The sequence below is a fragment of the Diabrotica virgifera genome, chromosome 10 (genome assembly GCF_917563875.1).
Source record: "Diabrotica virgifera virgifera chromosome 10, PGI_DIABVI_V3a".
NCBI lineage: Eukaryota > Metazoa > Arthropoda > Insecta > Coleoptera > Chrysomelidae > Diabrotica > Diabrotica virgifera.
This window is the reverse complement of record NC_065452.1, coordinates 148,305,347-148,317,650: the sequence shown is the minus strand read 5'-3', so window position 1 is coordinate 148,317,650 and position 12,304 is coordinate 148,305,347. Positions and strand designations below refer to the sequence as shown.

The window sequence follows — 12,304 nt, the reverse complement described above, 5'->3', positions numbered from 1 at the left end:
GCTTTTCGCTGGAAGTAGATGAAACTTCTGATTATCATGTCATTCACAATTATCAATTATTGTTGTTCGATACGCGTTACGTCGTTACGTGGTAATATTTATGAGAGGTTTTTAGGTTTTAGAAACGTGAGTAAAAGCAATAAGGCAGAATATATTTTTGATGTTTTAAAGAATTTTTTAAAATTTTTTGATATCAAAAATAAATTGGTAGGGCAAACTGGGGCAATCTTATGACGGCGTTGCTGTGATGTGTGGTGAATTGCATGGTCTCCAGGCAAAAGTTAAAACTACATATTGCATCACAAGCTTTATTTACTCACTATTATGCGCATATAATGAATTTAGTTTTGCATGATACGTGTAAAAAAATAAAGAATATCGTCTTTTCTTGCCAGTTTAGCTCACCTAAACGGATTACTGCTTTAGAACAAATTTGTTTCGAAAAAAAAGTGAACAGTTTGTCAGACGCGATGAAATTTTAAATCTAGGTTAGTTTTATCTAAGCAGATTATCTCTGGTAGTTTTAGTATCTGTAGCAGATTTTCGTGAACAGCTTTTGGAAGTTTTTGATTTTATTATTGATTTTTATTTTGATTTTGATATTGGCGATACCTCGATCCGTGAAGCAATCGATTTGAGAACTTTCTTTTAAATTTAAATTCTTTTAAATATTTTTAAGACAGAGTTTGCCCAAGATATTCATTATTGTTCAAAATCAGTCAACTGACATTATTTATTCAGAAAATAGAATACGAAAGCTGGTGCAAAATCTCAGAGATTTTCGTAATGATAGTAGTTTCCAATATATACGCAGTGACATTTTAGACTCGCTTGATATTTCCGAACCATTCCAAAAAAAGACAACAACATGATACATATCTTGAAAAACGAACAGGTATATCTTGAAATTTGGGATACCTACTAATATATGCAAATAGATACTCGTTTTTCGAATTTTGAAGATTTGCAAATTTTTGACCTCTTTTCCAAAGAATTTCCAAGATATTTATTATAACAAGTTAGGTACTTAAATTATGCCGATCCAAATATTTTCAGACAGTGGGATAAGTTACAAAATATGTATGTATAATTCAATGTAGTAAGTACATACTGCAATTCATTATAACAAACTGTTCATCAATTATCTTATCACCACTACCACCAATTTCTGCCTCAAATAAACGGGATTTATCTTGTCTCAAAAGAATCAACACGTATGGTCGAAACACCATGAAACAAGAGAGAATGTCAAAGTACATCAAATAAAAAAAAACAAAAAACAACAAAATCTCCTATGATGATTTAAGCCTTTTAGTTTGATGGTATACCTATATGAGGAGACAAAAAACCTTGCCGACCCTGTCTCCAAGGCCACGAGCCGCCACTGCTGTACACGTCACTTGGGGCAGAGAGCAGCAAACCTACGCCTCTCTGATCATAATACATAGATCTAGTATATCAAATAATTTTTCATTAATTTTAAAAAAAGCTTCTGCAGAGTCGCGGAAATTGACTGTATTTTCAATGACCTGCTCTATTAAGTTCTCCATACATAGTTCATTAAATTATTATGTCCCATACAAGACGACAAAATTTACTATTACTTTATAAACTTTGATTTTTGATATTCTACTCAGTATTTAACGCAAAAAACCACATACTTCGTACTTATTCACTTAAAACTAGGATAACAGACATTATTTGGGAGTATGTAGTTTCTTTTCAATGATAAGTTACGAGAGAATTACGACAAATTTACCTGAGTCTTAGGCCCGGTACTTTATGTCTCGATTAACAGCCGGTTAGTTAACCATGGTTTAATCGAGACCTCTTAAGGCCGATGTCAGATTATGCGTTTTGACCGGATGCGTTTCCGCCGCATCCGGTCAAAACGCATAGTGTGACAGGTCGGTCCGGTTGCGTTGGAAACGGATGCGTCTCCACCGCATCCGGTCAAAACGCATAATCTGACATCGGTCTTAGGGTCTCTTGCGGTGTAATAAATGCAATTACAAGTATTATTATTATAAATAAGTATAATAATAATTATCTTCTTCTTCTTCTTATACTTGTTGTAGATCTGTCGATCTGTTAATTCCGACGTTGCAGTATTTCTTGAGAGGTAGACTGCCAGCTATCTCTCGCATCTTTTTGGTGATCTCCCCGGTGGACGCTTGCCTGCTAGTTTTCCTTCTAGAGCAATTCTTGGTAGTCTCTGCTCCTCCATTCTTTTTACATGACTGAACCATTCTCTTCGTCTTTGCCTGCCCAATCTGACTACATCTTGCACGCCACATTGTTCCCTGATGATGTTGTTTCGTATTCTATCTCTTCTTGTCTTCCCTGCTATTTCTTTTAGTGTCTCCATTTCGGCTGTTCGTAGCACGCTTTTGGTTTTATTGGTATCTTCCCTTGATTCAGTGCCATAGGTCATAATAGGTCTGATGCAAGTTTTATAAATTTTAACTTTGCTGTCCATTCTCATATATGGGTTATTCCAGACCGCATCTCTCAAACATCCGGACAAGACAGCGGCCTTGTTAATTTGTCCCCCTAGGTCTCTGGCTGGGTCATGATAACTTGATAACTCTACACCTAGATATTTGAACTGGTTTAGCTGTTCTATGGGTTTCCCCTCTACCACTAGCTTACATCTTATTGGGTCTTTCGCAATGGTGATAATAATTATAATTGCATTTATTACAACGCAAGAGACCCTAAAGAGGTCCCGATTAAACCCCGGTTAACTAACCGGCTGTTAATCGAGACATAAAGTATCGGGCCTAAGTTTATTATAATTAAGTATTTTCTATGGGAAATAAGCCACAATTTTACTAAAAAATGAATTTATTAACGTTTCGAAGCCCAAATCGGGTTTAGTTGTCAAAATACAAAATACTATTAAAATAAACAAAAATGTTGTTGCTAAGTAAACAAATTCTTTTAATAATTTATTTAATCTGACTCATTTATATTGGCAATTCAAACGTATATTATACATTTTACAAGAATCAACCAAGAACGTCAGCTTTTCGAAAACAACAAGAAAAACGGCGTATTTGGGTCACATCATGCGAAACGAAAAATACCAGTTCCTTCAACTTATAATCCAGGGTAAAATTGAAGGCAAGAGAGGAATATGACGCAAGAAAATGTCCTGGCTCCGAAACATAAGGCAATGGACAGGGATTAACGACATACAATCTCTGATACACATTGCAATAAACAGAGAGTTAATGGAAAATGTGATCGCCAACATCCATTAGTGGATTTGCATTTGAAGAAGAAGAAGAAGAAGATTATACATTTTAAAGTAGAAGACTTTAAAATGATATCGCCAATATTTATGAGTTGCGTTCCTGGGACGACTTTACTAAAAGATAGTTCATTCGATTACATGAAATCAATCCCAACTCAAGAATATCCGTCGCAAAAAAATCATAGCATGTGATCTGTCTTTAAAAAGACAACCAAATGCAACGATGACAGTAAAATTCTCGCGTTAGAGATTCCATAGTAAATCACGAGGGAAAACCAGGAAAAAACCTCGTGATACTATCCCGACATCGTAAGTATTTGGTCTTATATTTAATTTACTTTCAAAAAACTAATACCAAATTCTGACTTTAATATGTTTAAATTATAAATAATATTAATAATACATAGATATACAATAAGTAATACTAAAATATAAAATTTAACATATAAAACTCGATATGTTATTGACTTACTAATCGTGGTATTTTCTTTCTATTGACTTCCTCTTTCAGTATGGGTAACCACATCCTACTGCATTCTACCGAGGAATTTGAGAAATATGAAACCAAAAAATATGAAAATATGAAACCAATTGTGTCTCAAATTCCTCGGAAAAATGCAGTAGGATGTGGTTACCCATACTGAAAGAGGAAGTCAATAGAAAGAAAATACCACGATTAGTAAGTCAATAACATATCGAGTTTTATATGTTAAATTTTATATTTTAGTATTACTTATTGTATATCTATGTATTATTAATATTATTTATAATTTAAACATATTAAAGTCAGAATTTGGTATTAGTTTTTTGAAAGTAAATTAAATATAAGACCAAATACTTACGATGTGGGGATAGTATCACGAGGTTTTTTCCTGGTTTTCCCTCGTGATTTACTATGGAATCTCTAACGCGAGAATTTTACTGTCATCGTTGCATTTGGTTGTCTTTTTAAAGACAGATCACATGCTATGATTTTTTTGCGACGGATATTCTTGAGTTGGGATTGATTTCATGTAATCGAATGAACTATCGTTTAGTAAAGTCGTCCCAGGAACGCAACTCATAAATATTGGCGATATCATTTTAAAGTCTTCTACTTTAAATATACGTCTGAATTGCCAATATAAATGAGTCAGATTAAATAAATTATTAGAAGAATTTTTTTACTTAGCAACAACATTTTTGTTTATTTTAATAGTATTTTGTATTTTGACAACGAAACCCGATTTGGGCTTCGAAACGTTAATAAATTCATTTTTTAGTAAAATTGTGGCTTATTTCCCATAGAAAATACTTAATTATAAAAATGCCACAAGGAAATAGCTTCAGAACAACATTAAGTTTATTATAATCTGTTTGATGTAGAATTGGTCTAAAGTTGATTATTCAAATCACTATATGGCTTATTCAGCATATAATCGTGACACGTTACCCCCTTAACGCATATATTAACACATAATGTCTTACCACATTGTCAAAAGCTTTTTGGTAATCAATAAAGCAAATAAAGACATCCCTCCTCTGGTCATAGCATTTTCGCACCAATAACTGCATGCAAAAAAGTGCCTCTCATGTTCCTCAACCGTAAATATTTCCACCAAAAATTCTAATCTCTGAAGAGATACATCATGTGAGTCATGATCGCTGGAATAATTAGTTCAGTTTTGCTATTTAATTTGTAGTAATATTGACTTAAACAGAATTCTCATTCTTGCGATTGTTAATATAATATTTTTGTTTCAGATTTATGTCGAAGATAAATACATTAGGTGAGTAATTGAATACTTTACTATGCACTAAGTATAATATTATTATTATGAAGACCCGGGTATGGCACTCTCCTTAATGTGACGTCTGTTTCTTCTTCCATAGCTTATCAAGTAAATTTACATGTTTCATCAAAAACCTTTCTACCATATAATGGTGTAAGGTGTAAGGTTTAATTTACTTCTTAACAATGTTCTTCTATTCTTTGCGGTTTCGTGTCAACATCCTTGCTTCTTTACATGTCACTCCTCTTCTCTCCAATATCTTTGCGATTACTTCATGCCATGTCTGTCTTGGTTTTCCTCTTTTTGGTTTATCGATATTTTTGCTTTTCTGATTTATCCATATTTTTGAAGTTATACTTCTTTAGGTATATTTAGGCACGAGGGTGAATTTGTATTTTTATGGACGCATGCGCACACCGACAGTATGGTATTAGTCGCTACATCTTCTAAGTTATGTAGCGCAAATAAGGTGTGCGTGAAAAGAATATATTATTAGTGTTTTTAGTAAATATATTTATTATAATTTTTGTGTCTGTGGATTTGTCTTCCTCGTAATAAGTATTATTGAAAATGTTTATTTTCAATTAATCTATCTGTCACCGTGATATGACCATAATATACACGGGTTCGATCCCCAATGCAAATCTTTATTTTTTCAAAAATGAATAACCATTTTCAATTTCGTTGCAACACGAAACTACAGCCGCATCATATTCTAGTTCAATCAGAGAGTGCAGCAAGCACCTCTACCGATTTCGAAATTTATTAGTCTCTCATCAGGAGGCACATATGCTGCTCTCTCTGACCCAACCACGGTAAACCCCGGCGTGCAGTTTTTTCATTTTTGATTTACATGTTTACTCTGATTGGAGTACGAAGGGAACCATTTAGTCCAGGGTAATAAGGTTTTTCCCATGACACTCGAGCAGCCAGGGTACTGAAGCGTTTTTTCGACAGGTAATACCTATAAGAGCAAATTGAAACTATTTCCTGCGTAGGATCTGGCGGCCATTTTTATTTATAAACAATTAAGTGTCAAAAAATGGCATTTTTCCCTTTTTTTTTCAAATCAATGGAAAACAGTAAAACTTATGGTTTTTTTAGTACAAATATCTTTGAGATTATGGAAAAAGCTTTAAAATGATGTATTACAAAGTTTGATATACTCATTTATTGTTAATATAATTGCGAAAAGGTCGGAATTGCAAAAAAAATTAATTCCGCAATATCTATTATAAAAATTAGTGTACAGCTTTGAAATTTTTGTCATATAAGGGTTCTTTGGTGCTTAATATGTGATAAAAATTTCAAAGCGATTCATTCAATTGTTTAAATTTTATTCAAATTGTTTATCCCAGAGAGCATTTTTTTTGCAATAACATAAGTCAGAAAAAAATGACGTTAGAACAATTCCACAGGTGTCAAATGAAAGAGCATGAGCTATACTTTCAACTTGGTTTAAAAAAAACGAATAAAAAATGCATTTATTAGTAATAAATAATTATGCAAAAGTATCGTAAATCTTTCCTTATAAACTTTTTATTTTGTTATTACAATTTTTTATCAATTATGATATAAATAACATTACTTGGTAGTTGTGCACTTAAAACAGGGTAAAAAAGTTAATTTTTTTGGAAAAAGTTATCCAAAAAGTTTATAAGGAAAGATTTACGATACTTTTGCATAATTATTTATTACTAATAAATGCATTTTTTATTCGCTTTTTTTAAACCAAGTTAAAAAGATAGCTCATGCTCTTCCATTTGACATCTGTGGAATGGTTCTAACTGAATGTTCATTTTTTCTGACTTATTTTATTGCAAAAAAAATGCTGTCTGAGATAAACAATTCGAATAAAATTTAAACAATTGAACGAATCGCTTTGAAATGTTTATCACATATTAAGTACCAAAGAACCCTCATTTGACAAAAATTTCAAACCTGTACATTAATTTTTACAACAGTAATTACGAAAATAATTTTTTTTGCAATTCCGACCTTTTTTCGCAATTATATTAACAATAAATGAGTATATCAAACTTTGTAATATGTCATTTTAAAGCTTTTTCCATAATCTCAAAGATATTTGTACTAAAAAAAAAATCATGTTTCACTGTTTTCCATTGATTTGAAAAAAAAAGGGAAAAATGCCATTTTTTGACAGTTAATTGTTTATAAATAAAAGTGGCCGCCAGATCCTACACAGGAAATAGTTAAAATTTGTTCCTATAGGTATTACTTGTCGAAAAAATGCTTCAGTACCCTGGCTGCTGAAGTGTCACGAACAGGGTATATTTTTGTCTTATTACCCTGGCCTAATTGTCGTTGGAACTTTACCGCGCTGAGCAGATGGGACGTGAATTATAAATTGTAAAATTCCCTCATCTTCTTTAGTCTTAGCATCCGTTATGGCTTGCAAATTGTAGAAGGCTCGGAGGTGTTACCAGAGAAGGTTCCCATTGTTTTCAATCTGGTAAGATGTAGAGTAGCATTTTTGGATGTTGTTTTATATGCTATTAGATTGAAAACTAGTTTTTTGATAGCAGTTGCCGCTATATATTTTTGGTATTATTTTATGTGCTATTAGATTGAAAATTTAGTTTTTATTTTTTATACATTTTATGATTGTAAGTACCTAGGTGTATTTATTATATAATTTTTTTTTCAGAAAATACGTATTTAGTTAAAAATTTTTCCAACAATTGTTCAGAAATAATTTCCTTGTCGCATTTTTCAATGTGTTTTATTCTTTTATTTTTCTTAATTTTTGGTATTGTTTTAATAAAATTTTTTGGAAAGTAGTAAGTATTAAAATTAGTTTAATATTTAAATAAAATATAAATAAACTGTTTAAAGTATATTAATATCGTTGAAATCATAAAATAGAAATATAACTTCTTACGTGCGTACAAAGTACGCACACATTCTGTTTTTTTTTCATTATTTTTAGGAATCATCAAGTAAATTTAAAGTAGTTAAAGCAAGACCTAGAAGAGCTACAAAAATATTATCTACCTTGACCACATACTGTGAGATATGCAATACAAAACCGCGCAATTAATCCTACAGGAAAACATCGCAGGAAACATTTATCGTTTTCATTTGTAATCAAAGTGTATCGTTTAAAATGTGATAAATACTGCTAACATGTTCTATGTACTCGTTTTTGGTGGATGATATAAATGTGATCATTCAGAAAACTATTTACCAACTAAGTTAAATTACACAAACATATTTTTTTATGAAATAGTGTTTTTAATAGGTATCCTATAGTAAATATGGTGTGGTTATCACGATTATAAATATGCTTAGTTTTTAACTCATCAGGTTTTCAGAGAAAGTTATTGAACATTTTCATAGAAACTGTCAAAAATACTGAGAAAATACTTATTGAAACTACACTCACCGGCACAGAATTCCGCCACTAAAAAGTTTGTATTAAGTTTGACAATTTATAACTGTATTGTTTGTATTCCGATTTTCAAGATTCTTGCATCAGTTTGTAGGTACATGTATTTAAATCGTTTATTTTTCCGGTAACAAAATTTTTTTGCTTAGATAGCAATACAGGGTGATTGATTAGTAGGGTAAAGCTCAATAGCTCCGCTATAGTAATAGATAACAATAAAAGTTAATAACAAAAATGTTAGCCACCTTTGAGCTTCACATTACAAAATTAGTTAGAATGTTACAGGGTGTTCGATAACACAGTGGCAGACCAAACTTATGTTTTTTTAAATGGAACACCCTATATTTTATTTTAAATTCGAAATCCTGTTAACTTCTCCATCACAAAAACATAAAAGTTTGTTATGTTATACAGGGTATTTACAAAGTTATAACCAATTTTATATGAAAATCGTAACAAGTTCAACTCCCTGTGTAAATAAAAATAAGCAAAACAACAATGGTTTATTAATGCCATATTTTTTTATTTATTGTCAAATTTTTTAAGAATTATTGATATTGCTAATTTTAGGCAAATAAGGGTTGGTCGAAACTCGGAATGAATATTTTCTGAGTTTTCTTAAATAGAACATATTTTAGTATTGTAATGAAATAATATTTCATAGTACTTTTTTATTTAGTTTACCTAACTGCTTTAATTTGTGAGTTATTGGTGATTCAAGCTAAACATTAATTGCAACAAAAAATACGTAAAATTTTATTAGGTTGGCCGTGAAAATATTAAATTATAAATAATTTTTCAGAAATAAATACATATTAATCCAGACTGATTCTTAAAATTACCAATAATGGTTTAGCTATAAAAATACCTACGTAGTTGGTAAGATTGTTGGTGCGATTAACAATTAAGCACAAATTAAAGCAGTTAGGTATAGGGAATGCTTAAGAAATAAAAAATACCATAAAATATCATTGTATTACAATACTAAAATACAGGGTGTTCCATTTAAGAAAATTCAGAAAATACTCATTCCGAGTTTCGACCAACCCTGTATACTAAAATTGAAAATATAGCATGCTAATGATTCTTAACAATAGTAGACTATATTAAAAATCATTTGAACGTAAGTAGAGTTTTAGTTGTCAAACTACTACAATTCTATAGGGTGTGAATATTGCTACCAAATTAATAAAAAAACGTAATTATCTTTTAAAATACCCTGTATAAAGGGGCGTTTAAACACAGCGATAAGTCACAGCAACTAGTTGTGATGACAAGTTGCTGTGATTTGTTGAGATTGAAAGGCTGTTTAGACGCTGCGATAAGTTGACCACAACAAGTTGAAGAGGGGACCGTTGTGTACAATAGACCCTTTTAGACCCTTCAATCCTTAACAAATAGATCCTGTTACTTTCAAAATATAAAGGTTGGGTATGTTGTACAGGGTATTTACAAAGTTATAACCAATTTTATATGAAAATCGTAACAAGTTCAACTCACTGTATAAATAAAAATAAGCACAATGGCAATGGTTTATTGATGCCATATTTTTTTATTTATTGTCAAAATTTTTAAAAATGATTGATATTGCTAATTTACTTTATATCTAATAAAGGGTGAGTTAAAACTCAAGTACATTATTTTTTCAGTAAAATTTAAACGGGATACCCTATTTATCACTATGTGTGTATTTTATATCACTATTAAAAAGTACCATTACCGTACTTTAATTTGTATACAACATTCCCTATGCGTACGTTCCGAGTGGAGCGAAGAAAGAGTGCTAGCAAAGAGCACGAGCAAAAAACAAAGAAGTGCACGTTCAGAGTGGAGCGAAGAAAGAGTACGAGCGCAAAGAGCAAAGAAGTGCTAAACCACGAGTGGAAGCTGGTAGTTACGCGAGACGAGAGTTTAGTTCTTTCCTACTCGGCAGTCATAGATAGTTATTTTCTTTTTTTTTTCTTTTAGAAAACTCCTCAGTAAAGGCAGGTATACATATGCGCTATGCTCGGTGTGCGAGCCGCTCGCGCGCAGCATGTTCGTCAGATTAGTACGTGTTTTCAAGTGGCGCACAAACGGCACGCACACGGCGCACCACAATCTAACTTCTGTCGGTTTTTCAACAAAAGCTTTGATGGTTCGCAATACGTATTTGGACGGGTTTGCGAGTGGTTTGTTGGTTTTGGCGCGCCTGAGTTGAAAATATCAACAAAAAACATTCATAAATTAAAAATTTAACTTTGTTTCTGGTGAAGCAACACAGTTGGAAAAAGCAGCTGATATAATATTATAATTGTCACCGGAAAGCAAAAAAGGTAACGCACAACTTGGAAGAACCTATAATTTTCTAACTTCGCTTCTGGTGAAGCAACAGGGTTGGAACAACCAGATATATTATAATTGTGTCACCGGAAAGTGAAAAAGGTAACTCACAACTTGGAAGAGCCTATAGTTTTCTAACTTCGCTTCTGGTGAAGCAACGGAGTTGGAACAAGCAGATATATTATAATTGTGTCACCGGGAAGCGAAAAAGGTAACGCACAACCTGGAAGAACCTATAGTTTTCTAACTTCACTTCTGGTGAAGCAACAGGGTTGGAACAACCAGATATATTATAATTGTGTCACCGGAAAGTGAAAAAGGTAACTCACAACTTGGAAGAGCCTATACTTTTCTAACTTCGCTTCTGGTGAAGCAACGGAGTTGGAACAAGCAGATATATTATAATTGTGTCACCGGGAAGCAAAAAAGGTAACGCACAACTTGGAAGAACCTATACTTTTCTAACTTCGTTTCTGGTGAAGCAATGGAGTTGGAACAAGCAGATATATTATAATTGTGTCTCCAGAAAGCGAAAAAGGTAACGCACAACTTGGAAGAATCTATAGTTTTCTAACTTCGCTTCTGGTGAAGCAACAGGGTTGGAACAACCAGATATATTATAATTGTGTCACCGGAAAGTGAAAAAGGTAACTCACAACTTGGAAGACCCTATAGTTTTCTAACTTCGCTTCTGGTGAAGCAACGAGTTGGAACAAGCAGATATATTATAATTATGTCACCGGTAAGCGAAAAAGGTAACGCACAACTTGGAAGAACCTATAGTTTTCAGGGACTACCTTTTTCGCTTTCCGGTGATACAATTATAATATATCTGATTGTTCCAACTGCGTTGCTTCACCAGAAACGAAGTTAGAAAACTATAGGCTCTTCCAAGTTATTCGTTACCTTTTTCGCTTTCCGGTGACACAATTATAATATATCTGCTTGTTCCAACTGCGTTGCTTCACCAGAAACGAAGTTAGAAATATATAAGTTCTTTCAAGTTGTGCGTTACCTTTTTCGCTTTCCGGTGACAATTATAATATTCTGCTTGTTCCAACTGCGTTGCTTCACCAGAAACAAAAGTTAAATTTTTAATTTATGAATGTTTTTTTATATACTGATAACGATTTCCGAAGTGAAACTCGAAACGTCAAGTAAACTTGATTTCAAACTCGAATTGTGGCTTATGTCCAAATAAAATAGTAAATCTTATTTTGTATTTCTCACGCCGGTAAGAAGACAACAATGAAATGACCTTTTTTACATTGGTCCGCATGTATATTTTTTATTTCAGCTTCGAGATGGATGACGTCACTAGTATGTAGATGCCAAAAAATCATAATTTAAAAATATGTCCGGATTTTTTAGTCGTCGGTTTACGAAATAATGAATTTATTCCATTTGGTTTTGCCACACTGTAGAACGTAGAACTAATAATAATTATTAAGTTACATAATATTTATTTAATTATAAAATTGCATAAAGTTATAAATTTAAAAAGCCATCGTCGTCATCTGAATAGGGAATCTTTCTGATTCA

The 12,304-nt window shown here is 32.2% G+C and overlaps 1 protein-coding gene across 2 annotated transcripts in view; it reads left to right on the top strand.

Annotated features, from left to right (window-relative positions):
• LOC114333588 (myocyte-specific enhancer factor 2) overlaps nt 1-12,304 on the top strand; it is a 427,721-nt gene that overhangs the window by 169,485 nt on the left and 245,932 nt on the right. For both annotated transcript variants that reach the window (XM_028283484.2, XM_028283486.2), the window contains one exon: nt 5,003-5,028. The gene's annotated coding sequence lies outside the window, so the exon portion shown is untranslated. The remainder of the gene's footprint in view (nt 1-5,002; nt 5,029-12,304) is intronic.